Genomic DNA, 13,308 nt, shown 5'->3' with positions numbered 1-13,308 from the left:
GGCCCGGGCGTCTCCCAGCTATAAAGCAGGCGGCCAACCTGGCCGACAGGCTCTCGCTCACTCCTCCTGGCCTACGTCGGAGCGATGGTTGTTTCTTGAGTTATGTCTTGTTTAGTTCTCTGCATCCATCACACCGCGCACATACACCCCCTGTACACTCATGCACACACTCGCACTCACCACTGACACTACTGATAACCACACTCCATTGTATGTTATGGTTTGCCTTGTTTTGATTTTGCATTGTTAATAATAAATTATTAGTTGTGTGTGACGTTGACTCCGCGTTTCCCTCCTTCGATGTCACGATCTGTGAGCCGGGTCGTGACATATGGGGGCTCGTCCGGGATCCTTGTAGTTTTGTTGGTTGTGGCTCGTCTGTCTGTCCTGCCTGGTGGTCGGGCAGTGTTCGGCGCTCTTCCGGGTGCGTTTCACTTGTGACGTCGCTGGAGCTACGGTGGCCGCAGTGCCAGCTGTGGCCGCGTCGTGTTGGAGGGCGCGGAGTCCTGTTCGCGGGCATGACGGCTCGGCTATAGGTAAGTGAATGTTCCTGGTGTTGGCTGTGTGCGCTTTTGTGGAGAGCGAGTGTTCCCCTGCCAGGTAAAGAGGCGTTGCTCCTTTGGGTTTCGCCTGGTTGTTGTTTTCTTTTAGTGTTGTGGAGTAAGTGGTTAGAGCTACATCCGAGTGGGTCGCCAGTTTCTGGTTGCTCTACTCGTCCGCTGGTTTACTGTGCGTAATTACCCGCCACCTGTACCTGCACGAAGACCAGGGTTGAGTTAGGTAGGTAGACACGGCTAGGCAGTGAGCTAGTGGGATTCGCTTGCTCACTTGCGCTGCGGCAGTCAGTGCACCGGTTGGGGCTTCACTTGTGCGCTTCGTTCTTAGGTTCGCAGTAAGATGGCGTCAGTGGACGACTTTTTTGCTTGCCCCTCGGGGGACTTGCTTGATTTGTTCACCAAGGAGCAGCTGTGTAGGATTGCTGAGCATTATGATGTAGAAGTTGATGATCGGGGCCAGAAACAGCGAGTGAAGGCCGTGTTAAGAGCGAGTTTGCAGGACAAGGGTGTTCTGCCGGAAGTTGAGTCGCCGTTGAACCCGTCGGCGTCGAGTTTATCGTACGAGCAGCAGAAGGAACTTCTCCTACTGCAGTTAGAACAGGAGAAGTTCAAGCTCGAAAAGGAGAGGTTGCGCCAGCAGGGCGAGCAGGCCCGGCTGGAGGTTGAGCGGGTGAGACTGGCGCTGGTTGGCGAGGGTAAGCTCCGTGCCGCCGAGGCTAGCCCTAGGACGTCCGGTTACCTTTTCGAGTCTCCGGATGATTTTGACGTGCTGAGCAACCTGCGGCTTTTGCCAAAATTTTCGGAGCATGATCCGGAGCTTTTCTTTTCGCTTTTTGAGCGGGTGGCTGAGGCGCGCAACTGGCCCGATTCCGCGCGCACGCTGATGCTGCAGTGTGTGTTAACGGGAAGAGCCCAGGAGGCATATTCATCGCTGAGTGACGCGGACTCCCGTAGTTACGCATCGGTGAAGTCGGCAGTCCTCAAAGCCTACGAACTGGTTCCCGAGGCTTACCGGCTGCGGTTCAGATCTTGGAAGCGCGGGGTTAAGCAAAGTCACTTGGAGTTTGCACGTGAGTTGACGTGTCATTTTAACCGCTGGTGCTCCGCTTCCAACGTGAGTGACTTTGACGGGTTGTGTAACCTGGTGGTCTTGGAGCAATTAAAAAGCTCTGTTCCTACGCGGGTTGCGACATATATCAGTGAACAGAAGGCAGAGACTGCGGCAGAGGCTGCCGCTCTGGCGGATGATTATGTGCTAACCCACAGGTGCGGGTTTGGTGAGTTCCCGCTGGGGGGTCAAGGTAATTGGGGTGGTGCCGATGGTGCAAATTATTTTTGTCAACGAGATAAAACTCTGCCGGTTGCTGGCCCTGGTAAGCGTGTGAGCAGTGGCGGTGAAAGAGAAACAACCTGCCATTACTGCCGAAAACAGGGACATTGGAAGCAGGACTGTCCGGTGCTTCATGGCAGACCTAAGACTGCTGTGTTGGGTAAGCCGAAGGGGGCTGGCCTTGCTGTGCCAGTTTCACCAGCACCTAGAGCGATGCCCAATGTTTCCCTGCGGGAGGCGTGTTCTTACCCCCCTGAGTTGGCAGCTTACAAACCATTCATTGGTGACGGTTTTGTTTCACTGTCAGAGAGTGACCACAAAACTTCAGTGCGGGTGTTGAGAGACACGGGGGCGGTTGACTCATTCATTCAGGCTGGGGTTCTGCCACTCTCAGAGGAGACGGATACAGGTTGTTCTGTACCTGTTAGGGGGATGGACCTCAATGTGTTGTGGGTTCCACTGCACAAGGTGTGGTTGGAGTGTGACCTGTTCCAGGGCTTTGCTGAATTGGCCGTGCGACCGGCATTGCCGATCCCAGGGGTGTCTGTTGTCCTGGGGAACAATTTGGTTGGCGCCCAGGTGTGGCCTGACATTCCCCCACCGGTCGTGGCGTCCGTGCCGCTGCTGAGGTCAACACCTGATAATGTGGAGCGTGACTTCCCAGATGTCTTTTCCGCCTGTGCGGTGACACGAGCCATGGCCAAGGCTAGCACTGGTGGCCAGGTGGATGGGGCAGAAATTTCTGAAAAGTTCGCTATTCCTTTGGCTGATTTTCCAGGGTCAGTAACGCGGAGTGATTTGGTGGCACAGCAGCAGGGGGACCTGTCCTTGACGGGTTTATTTGTGAAGGTCCGGCCCACGAGTGAGTGCGATGACTGTGTGTGTGGGTATTTCTTGGAGGATTCACTGCTGGTCAGGAAGTGGATGCGGCATGATGGGAGTTCACCAGGCGACCCTGTGTGGCAGATTGTGGTGCCGGTGACTCTCAGGTAGTCGGTGCTGAAGGTAGCCCATGACGAGTCAGGTCACGCCGGGGTAAGGAAAACATACGACAGGTTACTGAGACATTTCTTCTGGCCTCGGTTGAAGAAGGATGTGGCTGCTTTTGTAAAGACCTGTCATACCTGTCAGTTGACTGATAAGCCAAATCAGGTTTTAAAACCAGTGCCATTATGTCCCATCCCAGCCATCAGTCAGCCCTTTGAACATCTACTAGTGGATTGTGTGGGCCCCCTGCCACGCTCAAAGTCGGGGGCAGCATACCTTTTGACGGTCATGTGTCAGAGTACCCGTTACCCAGCCGCTTATCCTCTGCGTACAATTACGACCCGGGCTGTTGTTCGGGCCCTTTCCCAGTTCATCTCCGTGTTTGGTATCCCAAGGGTTGTGCAGTCGGATCAGGGTTCTAATTTCTCGTCTCGCCTGTTTTCTCAGGTTTTAAAGCAGCTCCGAATACAACATAATCAGAGCTCTGCCTACCATGCTCAAAGTCAGGGGGCTTTGGAGCGCTTCCATCAGACGCTGAAGTCAGCCCTACGTGCCTATTGCACAGAGCTGGGTAGGGACTGGGAGGACGGTCTGCCATGGTTGATGCTGGCGGCGAGAGAGGCCACGCAGGAGAGTACTGGGTTCAGTCCAAACGAACTGGTTTTCTCGCACACGGTGAGGGGCCCGTTGGCTGCGGTGTCTAGTGGCTGGAGGGACTCTGAGCCGCCGGACAACTTGCTTGATTATGTGAATGGGTTCAGACACAGGCTGTATGCTGCTGGTGAGCTGGCAAGAAGTAAGTTGGCCTCGGCCCAGGGTAAGATGAAGGGTCTGTATGATCGTCTGACAGAGCGTCGCGTCTTAACCCCGGGTGATCAGGTTTTGGCCCTTCTTCCTTTGGTTTCTTCTCCATTTCAGGCAAAATTCTCCGGCCCACATACGGTGCTTAAGAAGATCTCTGACCAGAACTATATAATTTCAACACCGCAGCGCCGCAGGCCAACCGAACTGTGCCATGTCAACCTGTTGAAGCCCTACCATGCGCGTGACTCTGGGGCGGTCCCAGTGGTGGCAGGATTGGGTCCAGTGGTGCGGTCAGTTTGCGTGGTTGGTCCCGTGTCGGGGGTGCCTCCTCTCGGGCCGTTAGTTGAGGGGAACGCGGAGACTGATGTCATAGATGAAGCTCTAATGCACAGCCGATTGAGAAATTCTGAGACCCTCTGCAACCTAGGGGGGCTGCTGGCACACTTGCCTAAGTCACGCCAGATAGAGCTAACCCAGCTGATCCAGGGTTTCCCTTCTTTGTTTGGCGACACTCCTAGCCGCACTCACCTGGCCGAGCATGATATTGATGTGGGGGATGCCAAACCGATCCGGCAGAGGTTTTATCGGGTTAACCTTGAAAAACGCAATCGACTTGAACACGAGGTTAAGTATATGCTGGAGAATAGTATTGCAGAGCCTTGCTCATCTAGCTGGTCCTCTCCATGCCTGCTCGTACCAAAGTCAGATAACACCCTGCGTTTTTGCTCTGATTTTAGAAAGGTGAACTCCGTGACTAAGCCGGACTCCTTTCCCCTTCCTAGGATGGATGACTGTGTTGACCAGGTTGGCGCGGCAAAGTTTGTCAGCAAGTTTGACCTCCTGAAGGGTTATTGGCAAATTCCCCTTTCCCCGCGAGCACGGGAGATTGCAGCGTTTATCACTCCAACAGGTTTATACTCATACACGGTAATGCCGTTTGGGCTGCGGAACGCTCCAGCTACATTTCAACGTTTGATGAACCGTGTGGTGGGTGATATGCAGGGATGCGCCGTATATTTAGATGATGTTGTGGTGTTCTCTGACACCTGGGAAGCTCACATGGGCCGCGTCCGTGAGTTGTTCAGCCGGTTAGCAGAGGCTAGGCTCACAGTTAATCTTGCAAAGTGTGAGTTTGCAAGGGCAACTGTGACCTACCTTGGCAGAGTGGTTGGGCAGGGTGAGGTGCGTCCGGTGGGTGCGAAGGTTGAGGCTGTGTCGAAATATTCAGTTCCAACGTCAAAGAAGGAGCTGATGCGGTTCCTTGGCCTTGTGGGTTATTATAGAAGTTTCTGCAGGAATTTCTCCACAGTGGTGGCACCTCTCACTGACCTACTTAAGGAGAAAGCCAAGTATGTCTGGACGCCAGCCTGCCACAACGCATTTGAACAGGTTAAAACACTCCTTTGCAGGGCTCCAGTCCTGGCGGCACCACGGCTGGACCGACCGTTCCAGCTGTCTGTTGACGCCAGTCACGTCGGAGCAGGAGCTGTGCTTATGCAGGTTGATGACCTGGGAGTAGAGAGGCCTGTCAGTTTTTTTTCCAAAAAGTTTACTCCATGCCAAATGAACTACTCGGTTATTGAGAAGGAGGCGCTAGCTCTGATTTTAGCCTTGAAGCACTTTGATGTTTATGTAGGCGGCAGCACTCCGCTGGTTGTTTTTACAGATCATAACCCCCTGACTTTCCTTCATTCACTGCAGTGTCCAAACCAGCGCCTGATTAGGTGGTCCCTCTTCCTGCAGTCGTACTGCTTGGACATTCGGCATGTGAAAGGGTCGGATAACGTGGTGGCAGACGCGTTGTCCAGGGTTCCCTGATTCTTTCCAGAGTCTTCATGTGTTCTGTTTGCTGTTCTCTCCTGGCCTCCTCCTGCCTCTTAATTTGCTTCCCAGGTGCACCGGTTGCTGGGGAAGGCTGTTGGTTCGGGATTTGTCAAGCTTCCAGAACAATCGGTGGTGGTTCTCTTCTGGCTGGTTGGTTATGTGGGTCTCTCTTGGTCCTTCTGTCGGTGGATTTGTTCTCTTTCCTTGGTGTTCAGTTGTAGTGGCACACGTGCTGGCTTGTGGGCGCGCACTTTAGTTGTTTTTGTTTTTTGCTCTGTTGTCGGGGTTCCTTTTGGGACCCCGTTTTTGTGGGGGGGGGGTGTCACGTCCCCATGGTCATGGGCATGGGGGCGTGGCATCATTTGTGACTTCCTTCCCTTCCCAGGTTGGAGCTTTACGGGGCGGAGCTGCTGACTAATTGGGAGCACCTGGGCCCGGGCGTCTCCCAGCTATAAAGCAGGCGGCCAACCTGGCCGACAGGCTCTCGCTCACTCCTCCTGGCCCACGTCGGAGCGATGGTTGTTTCTTGAGTTATGTCTTGTTTAGTTCTCTGCATCCATCACACCGCGCACATACACCCCCTGTACACTCATGCACACACTCGCACTCACCACTGACACTACTGATAACCACACTCCATTGTATGTTATGGTTTGCCTTGTTTTGATTTTGCATTGTTAATAATAAATTATTAGTTGTGTGTGACGTTGACTCCGCGTTTCCCTCCTTCGATGTCACGATCTGTGAGCCGGGTCGTGACACATGCTTAATTAATAGAAGGGCTGGTTTAAACCAGCCAACATTAGCGGGGCCCCTGGCAGTCCCATTCATTCTAGCTTTAGCATGTAGCACTAGGAAGCGGTCTCTGCACCACGGGGGAGGTGTAACCACTAAACTTTAGGCTTAATACAAAAAAGAAAATGCATCACATGGCTAGCCTAACATTGGCCCAGACTTGTCTTGTGTGCGTGCGAGAGAGAGGCTTTTAGTGCATGTGTACTGATGATGGGGGCGTGACCATTAGGACCAACAGCTACAGTTGGCTCCATGCTGATGTTTGAGCTCTTGATTGACATTGCACGCATGTTATACTTGGCGGAAAAAAAACTCATGTTTTGAAACTTTGATCGTCCACCCTCTAACATTTTAGTCTCGTCTCGTTCTCATCAGACGAAAATGTATACAATTTCATCACATTTTAGTCTTTACAGGGCTATGGTGACATTAGTCTTAGTCTCATTGTTGTCATGGAAAAAAGGGGTCTGACGTCGTCATTTTCGTTTTCGACTAGCATGACGAAAACAACACTGCGGTGAACAGGAGACGATGGCTGGTAGACTGGTACCCATCTTGATAACAGGGAAGCAAAAGTTCTTGGTTGATTTAAGTGGTGAATTATTGTTAGGTCAAGACAGGATTGTTCTACTTCTCATAAAGAGCTAAGTGTCATGAGGGGGCGGGGGTCACTCCAGACATCCTGAGGAATGTGATAAAGGAAAAGGGGGCTAGTACACTACAAATATGACAAGCCAAAAACATGCTTGTAGGTGAGATGGCAGACCACGCCATTGTAAACACTCTTAGATCTTTTAGAAAGCTTTCTCTAATAATATTTTATTTTTATATCTTATTTTGAGCCTGGCAACGACAATACACCTTCAAACTTGTATGTTTAAAAGGTGTCATTTTTGATAAAACTAACAAAATAATGATAAAAAACACTGAGCTGCGTGCCTCTATTTTGGGTGCTGGAATAAATTTGTTGTGCTGCTTCCTTTGGTTGCAACAGCTTTTAAACAGACCTTAAAGCAAGTTTGTTTGTTCTAACTCTGACGCAAGAAAACCAAACCAATCAATGGAACAGACGTAGCAACACCTTACCTTGGTACAAGCTCCGGCTGCCATGTCTGTGAAACTACAATGTTTGGGTGTGCCCTAAGAACATACCCCTGTAGAGTGTTGCGCCAAATTAGTTATTTTTTTGATGCTCGTGTGTAAAATAAACAATAAAAAAAAACAAGTTTTATAAAATCACATCCCCTTAACTGTAAATTCGAATTAATCAATTTTTATAGATATGTCGTGCGGGTCTAGCTTCTACCCACCACTATGATCCAAATATGCATCCCTTCACTGAGATAAATTTCTCTTGAAACTAATTTCTGTTTTTCTTCCCTATTACAATTCCTGACACACTTTCTTATTTTACTCCACCTGCAACCGTCACCTTATCGTGGTGGAGGAGTTTGTGTGTCCTAGTGACCCTAGTATCTATGCTGTTGGGGCATTTTGGCCCTGGTAGGGTCACCCAAGGCAGACTGGTCCTAGGGGAAGGGCCAGACAAAGAACATTTCAACGGACCCCTCATGGAAGTGAGACCAAGGAGTTTGTGTACCCAGCCCGGCCAGGCCTAACCCGAAAGGGAAACATGGACACGTCCTCCTGTGGACCCACCACCCGTAGGAGGAACGGGAAGGGTCCAGTGCAATGTGGTTTGGGCAGCAGTCCAAGGCGGGGGCCTTGACTGTCTGATCCCCAGGCATGGAAGCTGGCTTTTGGGACATGGAATGTTACCTCTCTGGCGGGGAAGGAGCCGGCGCTGGGGCCTCATGTATCAACGCAGTTTACGCAAGAAAAACTTGCGTACGCCAGGATCGGTGCTCACGTTCAGATGTATCAATGCGAAAAGTTTGTAGATTCTTGCGCTGTTTCACGCCAACACCGTAGGTGCCGTAGAAGTTGGCGGAAAGCCGATTCTTGCATTAACTGCACTTTGGTCCGTTGGCGACACCCTATGGCGGTGTTTGGTAACTGACATTATTTGATAACCGCACATACATTGGGCAAAAAAAAGCCTTGCAGCGGGAGATGGCGGACGGTTCCGGGGTGAGCCAGTCGACCCTCAGCCGGGCCATGCCCTGGGTGGTGGACCTGATCATCCGCCTCTCCCGCAGGTACATTAAATTCCCTTACGGTGCGGTTGAAAAGGTCCATATTAAAGCGCAATTTGCAGCAATAGCCAGATTCTCTAATTGTCTAATGACTGCACTCATGTTGCCATAAAAGCGCCGTCCCATGAGGAATACGCTTACGTTCATCGTAAGGGTTTCCACTCCATCAATGTGCAGATCATCGATAGGCTGAGGCTGGAGGGATGGACGCTGATCCCGGCTGGACAGCCGTCCTCGCACGCATGAATTTCATTTCCACAATGTGAATGGCTAAGAAGCGATTACACAATTCATGGAGCCAGATTAATTTATTTTGTCCACGAAACGTTCCAGAACATTTATCTGGCGGTCGAGCCGTTCATTGATCCCCGTTATGTCCTCCTGCGACCGCAGGACCGCCTGTGTGAGGACCCTACCACTGGATCCAGGTTAGGTCGGAGGATGTGCCGCTGGGTCCAGATGGGCTGGAGGACCGTCTGCCGCTTTTCGGCCTGGTGCTTGTGCTGGGGCTGGGGTACGGGCTGGCCCAAATGCCGCTGGTCCTGGCGGATGACTCTGAGCCGGCGGACGGGCTGGTGCGGGAGCCAGCGGGGGTGCTGCACGTCGGTGGCATGGCTGACGGATCAATTTCGATTAAACAAATTGGTTTATTTAAATGGCTGATTCTGTGTATTTGTTGCCTTTACGTCTGTGGCAAAGCATGTGGAAATGTTGTGTAAGAAATGGAGTTGCCACTTACACTCCAGGCTCTCGGAGTCAGCGTGGGTGGCGGCGACAACCCCCCCCCCCCCCCCCCCCCCCACAGAGATTCTGCCCATGACTGCTGCCACCCGCTGCTCAAATTCCGTCAGGTGCCCCTCTCCTTGACCCCCACCTGTCTGGCCGGCACTCCTCCGGAGGGCAGCTGTACACCACTTGACCTCCACCTTGACGTCCTGTTAGTGCCATTTTCCATATCGTTATTAAAATTTAGATTTAAGCCAGTTGATCATTGTAGTTATTGCATTTAGTGATTGCGCAGTGTTGAATTTAGTCATACATTTAGCTTGCATTGTTCAGGAAGTTAGAATTGAAGACATGCATTAGAAATGGAGAAAGGAAATCTTTCAGAGCGCCAGCAGTGGTGCAAGCTTATGACGTAGTGATGCTTGTGCAGGTTTAGTGAGGAAAACTGTGCTTTGTATCACTTTGATCATTCAGTAAAGGAGGAGCGAACACTTTTCTACCGTCGTCATAAAACTTCAAACACGCGTAGCGACTCGTTCTTCCCATCATTACAAGTGGTTAAGATGTATGAACATGATGATAAACAACACCGGTGATGAGAAGGGAACTTTCGCCAATAACAGGTCCGACCACTTTTTTTTCATCTCCGCGGGGGTGCACTGCTCCGAACCCACCGCGTTCACCCTCTCATGCTTCTTATCTCACCCAAAATGTTTATTGTTGATACTGACACCACTGGACAGGCTGCCAAACAGAATCTGCTGTCTCTCCTCCACCTCTCCTACCAGCACCTCCAGCTTGCACGCCGTGAACCTCTTTTACTTTGACATTATTTTGTGAGTGCCGACAGCGAAGACCCTATTTAAATGAATTTTCCTATTTATAGGTGGACGTAACGGGGATGGGCCCAGTCACTCCGACATCTGCGCTCTGTTCCACGCTGATTGGGATGTATCAAGGAAACGTGCGTGGATTCCGGCGCTCGCACATATTGATACATCTGGATTTTTTTGTACGTACGCAACTTTCGCGATTCTTGCCACCGCAGTTTTTTAGTATGAGATCCACACAAGTATTGATACATGAGGCCCCTGGTGGAAGAGGTTGAGTGTTAACAGCTAGATATAGTCGGCCTCACCTCGACACATAGCTCTGTGTCCGGAACCCAAGTCCTTGAGAGGGGTTGGACTCTCTCCTTCACTGGAGTTGTTCCGGGTGAGAGGTGGAGGGCCGGGATGGGCTTTTTGATAGCCTCCCTACTCTCTGCCTGTACTTTGGGGTTTACTCCAGTGGACGAAAGGACCCTTTGATACACGGAATGGGTTCTGACTGTTGACTGTTGTCTGCGCTGATGCGCCAATCAGAAGTTTAGAGTAGTCAGAGTCCTTGGGAAGGGTGCTGGATGGTGCCCCAACTGGGGACTTAAGTGTTCCACTGGGGGACTTCAACACTCCCATGGGCAATGACAGTGTGACCTGGAAGGGCGTGATTGGGAGGAACGGCAGGTCTGACCTGAACCCGAGTAGTTTGCAGTTATTGGATTTCTGTGCAAGTCGCAGTTTGTCCATAACTAACACCAGGTTCAAACATAAGGATGCCCACCGGTGCGTGTGGCACCAGGACATCCTAGGTCATAAGTCTATGATACTATGATTTTATAGTCATATCATCTGACCTGCGACCACATGTTCTGGACACTCAGGTGAAGAGAGGAGCTGAGCTGTCAACTGATCACCATCTGGTGGTGAGTTGGATCAGGTGGCAGGGGAAGACCCTGCACAGACCCGGCAGGCCCAAACGAGTAGTGAGGGTTTGCTGGGAATGTCTGGCGGAGAACCTGCCAGAATGATCTTCAACTCCCAACTCTGGCAGAGCCTTGACCACATCCAGGGGGCTGTGGGGGACATTGAGTCCGAATGGGCCATGTTCCGCTCTGCCATTGTCAACGCGGCTGTTGGGGCCGGTCACGGCGGTAATCCCCGTGGACACCAGAGGTGAGGGTTGGCCTGTGGGTCTCCAGAGGCAGCCGACTGGTACTGGCAGGCCAAGCTGTGTGCATCCATGGCAGTCGCCAAGGCAAAAACTCATGCGTGGGAGGAGTTCGGTGAGGCCATGGAGAATGACTATCAGTCGGCTCCGAAAAGGTTCTGGCAAACCTTCCGTCGCCTCGGGGGGGCAACTTGCCCAAACTGTTAACAGTGGGGACAGGAGGCTGCTGACGTCAACTGGGGAGATAAGTAGGTGGTGGAAGGAATACTTTGAGAAACTCCTCAATCCCACTAACACATATTCCATGGAGGAGGCAGAGTTTGGGGAGTGCTTGTTGGGGGTCGTCCAATCTCCGGGGCAGAAGTCGCCAAGGCAGTTAAGTAACTCTGTGGTGGCAGAGCTCCGGGGGTGGTTGAGATCCGCCCTGGGTATCTCAAGGCTCGGGATGTTGTGGGGCTGTCTTGGTTGACATGTCTCTGCAACATTGCGTATACATCGGGGGCAGTACCTTTGGAGTAGCAGACCAGGGTGGTGGTCCCCATCTTTAAGAAAGGGGACCAGAGGGTGTGTTCCAACTATCGGGGGATCACACTCCCAAGCCTGCCTGGAAAGGTCTACGCCAGGGTAATAGAGAGGAGGGTCACGGCGATAGTCGAACCTCAGATTGAGGAGGAGCAGTGTGGTTTTTGTCCCAGCCGTGGAACCATGGACCAATCCTCACCTATGGTCATGAACTTTGGGTAATGACCAAAAGAACAAGACCGCGAATACAAGCAGCCAAAATGAATTTCCTCTGCAGGGTGGCTGGGCTCGCCCTAAGAGATAGGGTGAGAAGCTCAGTCATTTGGGAGGTGCTCAGAGTAGAACTGCTGCTCCTCCATGTCGAGAGGAATCAGTTGAGGTGGTTCGGGCACCTGGTGAGGATTCCTTCTGGACGCCTCCCTCTGGAGGTATTCCAGGCATGCCCTCGAGGCCGACCCAGGACACGCTGGAGGGATTATATCTGGCTGGCCCGGAAATGCCTCGGGATTCCCCTGGAAGAGCTGGTGGAAGTGGCTGGGGAGAGGACAGTCTGGGCTTTCTTGCTGAGGCTGCTGCCCCCGCGACCCGGACCAACCGGATAAGTCGAGGATGACGACCACAACAACAACTTTTTTATTTTCTCATTTATTCAGTCCACATTTAAGCTTCTATCTAAATATCCTGATTAGTGCGAAGCTGGCTTTTAGAATCAGAATACCTATTGGATATTAGTTTGCTCTTGAAGCACTTTTTTAAGTTACCACTTTAATACATATCACTTATTTCCTTTAATATCAAACATCTGTTACCCTATATTAGAATACAACACATTGACAAATTTCCTTCAGCTCAGAATAAGAACTCTGAATATGCTTCTTGGGAGCAGAAGTTCTTTTTTTTTCCTCATCATGCTCTTATGTCAGAACGTATTGGTAAAAGATACTTCTGTCTACAATTAATTCTTGACTCTCATGGCTGTGGACAGTTACATTTTTATCTGGGTTAATGCAAGACAGCAGCCTGCTGCAACAAAAAATAATACCAACAACAATACCAATACCAATACCAGTACCAACTGAACCAATAGTAAAGTTGCAGGCACAAATAACACACCATTTTGATGAAAGATGCAAAAAAAAAATCTCAGGAGCGCTGAGGTTATCTGTACATCTGTGTGATATTTCTGGATTCATCACATCATCATGACATCTGTTTTTATTTGTTTGATTGACTAATTTCATCCATTGATTCATAATTGCATTACACCTTAATTATATTAATTTGTTGATTAGTTTTTACATTTTTGTTTAATTGTTTTAAACTTTGCAAGTCTTATGGCTGGTTTTGCCAAACCAAGAGTGGAATTTAAACGTTATGATCAAAGAGAAACAGCAATCTTGAAACTAAACAAGCAAGCAAAATGTTTCAGTTCTTGTGATAACCTTTGCCTATGTGCGGCATCATCAGCTCACAGGTAAATTCCTAAGAATATGCAGCCACCATCTGTCCATTCAAGGATGCACCACTTCAACAATGTCATCATATTGATGTACAGATAAACAGAATGTGTCCAGTTCTGCACTGTCCAACTTCTGCCAATGTGCTTGTGTGTTCACAG

At 50.7% G+C, this 13,308-nt stretch overlaps 1 protein-coding gene across 6 annotated transcripts in view; it reads left to right on the top strand.

Annotated features, from left to right (window-relative positions):
• nkain4 (sodium/potassium transporting ATPase interacting 4) overlaps positions 1-13,308 on the top strand; it is a 106,804-nt gene that overhangs the window by 62,948 nt on the left and 30,548 nt on the right. The window lies entirely within an intron of this gene.

This window comes from Aulostomus chinensis, chromosome 9 (assembly GCF_037954235.1).
Source record: "Aulostomus chinensis isolate RoL2024-O1b breed Wild chromosome 9, RoL_Achi_v1.0, whole genome shotgun sequence".
Lineage (NCBI taxonomy): Eukaryota > Metazoa > Chordata > Actinopteri > Syngnathiformes > Aulostomidae > Aulostomus > Aulostomus chinensis.
This window is presented reverse-complemented; position numbering and strand designations above follow the sequence as displayed.